This window comes from Mandrillus leucophaeus, unplaced genomic scaffold (assembly GCF_000951045.1).
Source record: "Mandrillus leucophaeus isolate KB7577 unplaced genomic scaffold, Mleu.le_1.0 Scaffold1101, whole genome shotgun sequence".
NCBI classification, from domain to species: Eukaryota; Metazoa; Chordata; class Mammalia; order Primates; family Cercopithecidae; genus Mandrillus; species Mandrillus leucophaeus.
In genome coordinates, this window is record NW_012099222.1 from 384,655 (window position 1) to 390,602 (window position 5,948).

Below are 5,948 nucleotides of genomic sequence, written 5' to 3' on the forward strand. Positions count from 1 at the left end.
GCTGGGGGAATTTTTTTTTTTTTTTTTAATTTTCATTCTAAATAATTTCAGACTAAAAGTTGTAAAGCAGTATAACAATTTCTGTTGACCTGTCACCCACATTTACCAGATATTAACATATTACTATACTTGCTTTATCACTCCTTTCATAATTCTCTTTCCATATATGTATGCAAATCATTTTTCTGATGTTTGAAAGTTGCCATATAATGACTCTTTACTTCTAAATATTTCAGTTTGTATTTCCTAAAAACAAGAACATACTCTTACACAGTGAAATTGTCAAAATCAGGAAACTAACATCAATCTAATACTATTTCCTAACCTACAGACCTTGTTCAAATTTACTTTGTTGAAATTTTAAAAAGTGAATTATTATACCTGCCACCTTTCAATAGATTGGAAGAGTTTTTTTTTGTTTTTTGTTTCAAACTAAGACTATTGCACTAATATTCTCAGTAAGTCAGTGCAAAGGTCATAAGAAAGCATAGCTTATTTTTTTTAAAAAATGAAGTTTTTAAAAACTGTATGTTCAACCAGGGAAAAGATGTGGATTGATTTAAAATCATTTGCAGTGGTTATAGGAAAAGGCTCAGTCTATTTAAATAGACTGAGCTAATGGGGTTTTGGTAATGGCAAAAAAAAGAAAAAAAGAAAAAAAAGAAAAAAGATTCCTGGGTCATTGTTTTTACTGTAATTTGTTAGAATTCAGGATTACTTTTAGAAAATTACTAATGGAGGTGTAGAAATAGCAAGAATCACATTTCTCATTGGTCTTGTAAAATGTGAAATTTGTATTTCTAGCATGCAAAAATGTCATCATGTGTACAAAGAGCTATAAGACCTCTGTCACAGTCAATAGCCAAGGTCTGAGTGTTTAGGAGAAGGCAGGGGGCTCTGTCTTTCTATGCTGAGAGGATTATACAATTCCCCAACAACAGAAAGCAGAAAGGAGGACATGGTGGATGGGCAGCTGTTTTAGATGAGAAATGACTATGTGCTGCCCTCCTTTTGGACAGCCTCTCATAAACCGTTAGAGTCCCGATAATGCTGCTCGTTTTAACTCTCAAGGCAGTGTATAGATTCTTTTTTCTTATTTATTTAAATTACAAAGACAGTACATGTAAAGTTCTTACTCTATTGAGTCTTATGAAATTGCTGTTTTTGTAGGTTAAAATAGTCAAATAAGCAGTGTAAACTAAAAATGAAATTCTAAGCCCTACAACCATCTGAATGGACCCTCTCTTCTTGGCCAAGGGCATTCCAAAGTTAACCTAAAAAACTAGTTCAGGCTGTGTGATGAAAAGGGAGAGTCAGACATGCCTCATTATACCCTCCTCCCTTTTGGAATTCAGACCCAGCTGATCAGTGTTAATATCAACACAGAGCTCTCAAGACTGATAGAACAGACTCTTTAAGTCTGATAAGAAACATTTGCAATCTATTTTCTCTTAAGCCTGCTACCCAGAGGCTTCATCTAAATGATAAAATCTTGGCTCCACAACCCCTTATCATAACCCAGACATTCCTTTCTATTGATTCCAGGTCTTTAGATAATAATTCAACCAATTGCCAATCAGAAAATCTTTGAATCCGCCTGTGATCTGGATGTCCTCGTGTCCAGTTGTACTGTCTTTCTGGACCAAATCAATGTGCATCTTACATGTATTGATTGATGTCTTATGTCTCCCTAAATGTATTAAACCAAGTTGTAGCCCAACATCCTTGGGCACATGTCATCAGGACCTCCCAAGGCTATGTCATAAGCATGTCCTTAACCTTGGCAAAATAAACTTCTAAATTGATTAAGACTTGTCTCAGATATTTTTTGTTTTACAGCAGTAATTCCACATCAGTCCAATAAAAGAAGTACAAGCTAAAGTTCAAACAATAGAAAATACATGGAACAAAATGTTAAATGGTATCTTAAATTTTGCTTACTCCGACTACCCTTCCCAGAGGTAACCTCTGTGAAATGTCTTTTTTCTGAACACTTACACAATATCCACATATACTCAAAATGTGTAAGTAAGCTTATTGTGTATGCATTGTTTTTCAAATTATACTATGAATGTACAATTTTTGTTATGTCAGAAAATTTGGTCCGTTTTCTTCTGGTAATAGTTTCATGACTTTCCATATGACTGTTTCATGGTTTATTTAACCATCTGCTTATTAAGTCCCCTATTATATTATTCTATTTTTAAAGGCTTTAGCTGATACTATAATGAAGATTCTAATACATATTTATTTGTGCATGTAGACAAAATTTCTATAAAACAGATTCCTAGAAATGGCATACCTGGGCCAGAGGTATATGGATTTGAAATTTTAAGTACTATCAAATTCCCTTTCACAAAGAGTTTACTCATTTATTAATTTACAGTGCTTATTTTCCTGCATCTTTGCTTATTTTAGGTATTATAAACCTTTTAAACTCTTATTAATCTGGTGGGAGAAATATAATATCAAGACACTTTTTCCCCCTTGATTATCAGTGAAGTCAGACAACTTTTGATAGGTTTTTTTGTCCAGTTATATGTCTCCTGTCAGTTACTGTTTTATAACCTTTGATTTGTATATAGATTGAATATTATTTGTTTTATGTTTTAATATTTTGTACCAGTATTGTCTTTTAAATTTACAGTATATTTAATCATCAAGTTTTTATTTTTACTTAATTAAATCAATCAATCTTCAATTTTGAATTCTGGAACTTCATAATTTAAAATGGACTTTACATTAAGATTGTACTTTTTTTGTATTTTATTCTGATTTTTAAATTTGTTTTTCACTTTTAGCTCTTTAGCACATTTGCTATTATTTTTTGTATATAATCTGAAGTAAAGGTCTGGTTTTATTTTTTCAAGTAGATATTTATGCTAATACTATTTGTTAAATTAGTACCTTTTTTCCTAACTGATTATAAATGCCACCTTTACTGAGTAAACTAAATTCTTATTTATGTATGGGCCTGTTTCTGGATTTTTAAATTCTTTTATTTATTCACATATTTCTACATCCATATCACACGGATGTAATATAGTTTCAAAGTATTTTTATTTTATTTTACTTTTTTTGAGATAGCCTCTTGCTTTGTTGCCAAGGTTGGAGTGCAGTGGTGCAATCATGGTTCACTGCAGCCTTGACTTCCTGGGTTCAGGTGATCCTCCCACCTCAGCTTCCCAAGTAGCTAGGACTAGGTGTATACCACCATGCCCAGCTAATCTTCTGTATATTTTGGTAGAGATGAGGTTTTGCCATGTTGCCCAGGCTGGTCTCAAACTCTTGGGCTCAAACAGTCCTCCTGCCTTGGCCTCCCAAAGTGCTGGGATTATGGGCATGAGACACCACTGTTGCAGAAAGTCAGGGACCTCGAACAGAGGGACTGACTGAAGCCATGGCAGAAGAACATAAATTGTGAAGATTTCATGGACATTTATTAGTTCCCCAAGTTAATAACTTTTATAGTTTCTAACGCCTGTCTTTACTGCAATCTCTGAACATAAGCTGTGAAGATTTCATGGACATTTATCACTTCCCCAATCAATACTGTTGTGATTTTCTATGCCTGTCTTTACTTTAATCTCTTAATCCCATCATCTTTGTAAGCTGAGGATGTATGTCACCTCAGGACCCTGTGATGATTGCGTTAACTGCACAAATTGTTCGTAAAGCATGTGTGTTTAAACAATATGAATCCTGGGCACCTTGAAAAAAGAACAGGATAACAGCAACGTTCAGGGAACAAGGGAGATAACCATCAGGTCTGACTGCGTGAGAGCCGGGCAGAACAGAGCCATATTTCTTCTCTTACAAAAGTGAAGAGGAAAAACATCGCTGAATTCTTTTTCTCAGCAAGGAACAGCCCTGAGAAAGAGAATGCATTCCTAGGGGGAGATCTCTAAAATGGCCGCTCTAGGAATGTCTGTTGCAGATAAGGGCTGAAATAAGCCCCTATCTCCTGTAGCACTCCCAGGCCTATTAGGAGGAGGAAATTCCCTCTTACTAAATTTTAGTCAGACCAGTTGTCTGCTCTCAAACCCTGTCTCCTGATAAGATGTTATCAATGACAATGTGTGCCCAAAACTTCATTAGCAATTTTAATTTCACCCCAGTCCTGTGATCTCCTCTGCCCCAATTTGCCTTGTGATATTTTATTGCCTTGTGAAGCATGTGATCTCTGTGACCCGCACCCTATTCATACACTCCCTCCCCTTTAAAAATCACTAATAAAAACTTGCTGGTTTTACGGCTCAGGGGCCATCACAGAACCTGCCGACATGTGATGTCTCCCCCAGACACCCAGCTTTAAAATTTCTCTCTTTTGTACTCTTTTCCTTTATTTCTCAGACTGGCCAACACTTAGGGAAAATAGAAAAGAACCTACAGTGAAATATTGGGAGTGGTTCCCCTGATACACCACAACTGGTCCCAATGTGGGTTTAATCTGTATTTACCTAATGATTAGTGATGCTGAACATTTTCTCATATGCTTTTTGGCCATTTGTGTGTCTTCTTTTGAGAAATGTCTATTCAGATTATTGTGTTTTTTTTTTTTTTCCCCTTCAGTTCTGTTGAATTTGATGCCCATTTTTAAATCAGATTATTTGTTTTCTTGCTATTGAGTTGAGTTCTTTATATATTTTGGATGTTAATCCTTTATCAAATGTTTGGTTTATTGAGTTTTGACAATTGGATTGACTCAGTTTGCCACCCCCAAAATAAGATACAGAATATTAACACGACCTTAGAAAATTCTTTCATACTCCAGGTTGAGGCTACAGTGAGTGTGATTGTGCCACTGCATTCCAGCCTGGGCTAGGCAACAGAGCCAGACCCTGTCAAAATAAAATAAAATAAAATAAAATAAAATAAAATAAATAAAATAAAATAAACAAATTCTCCCATACCCCTTTCCAATCAATTCCTCCTCTTTCCAGGGGCAACCACTTTTTGATTTCCATCCACATTAATTAATTTTTCCTGTCTTTGGAGTTCATTTAAATGGAATCACACAGTATATATTTGTTGTGTCTGTTTTTCTTTTTCAGTCAGCATGGTATCTGCAAGATTCACACATGTTGTGTGTATCAGCAGTTGTTCCTTTTCATTTCTGAGTAATATTCCATTGTGTAAATATACCACAATTTGTTTATACATTTTCCCATTGATTGACGTTTGAGATTGTTTCTAGTATTTGCCTATCATACATAAAGTTTTCATAAGTATTCTTTTTTTTTCTTTTTTCTTTTTTTCTTTTGAGACAGAGTCTCACTCTGTGAGCCAGGCTGCAGCGCAGTGTGTGATCTTGGCTCACAGCAACCTCTGCCTCCCAGGTTCAAGCGATTCTCCTGCCTCAGCCTCCCAGGTAGCTAGGACTACAGGTGAGCACCACCATGCCTGGCTGGTTTTTGTATTTTTATTTGAGATGGGTTTCACCATGTTGGCCAGGCTGGTCTAAAACTTCTGACCTGAAGTGATCTGCTTGCCTTGGCCTCCCAAAATGCTGGGATCACAGGCATGAGCCACTGTGCCTGGCCAGTTTTCATAAGTATTCTTACATAAGTTTTTCTTTTTTTGTGAACATATGTTTCACTTCTCTTTGCTAAATATGTAGGAGTGGAATTACTGGTTCATATGTAAATATATGTTTACCTTTATACATAACTGCCAGAGAGTTTTCCAACGAGGTTGTACCATGTTATACGCCCACCAACAGTGTAGGCGAGTTCTAGTTTCTCCTCATCCTCGTCAGTATTTGGTTTAGTCAGCCTTTGATTAAGCCATTTTAGTGTGAATGAAATACTGTCTCATCGTAGTTTTAATTAGCATTTCCCTGATGTCATTCAACAACTTTTTGTGAGCTTATTGACCAGTCATGTATCTTCTTTCATGAAGTGACTGTTTAAATCTTTTGCCCATTTCTAAAATTGGCTGTCTTTCTA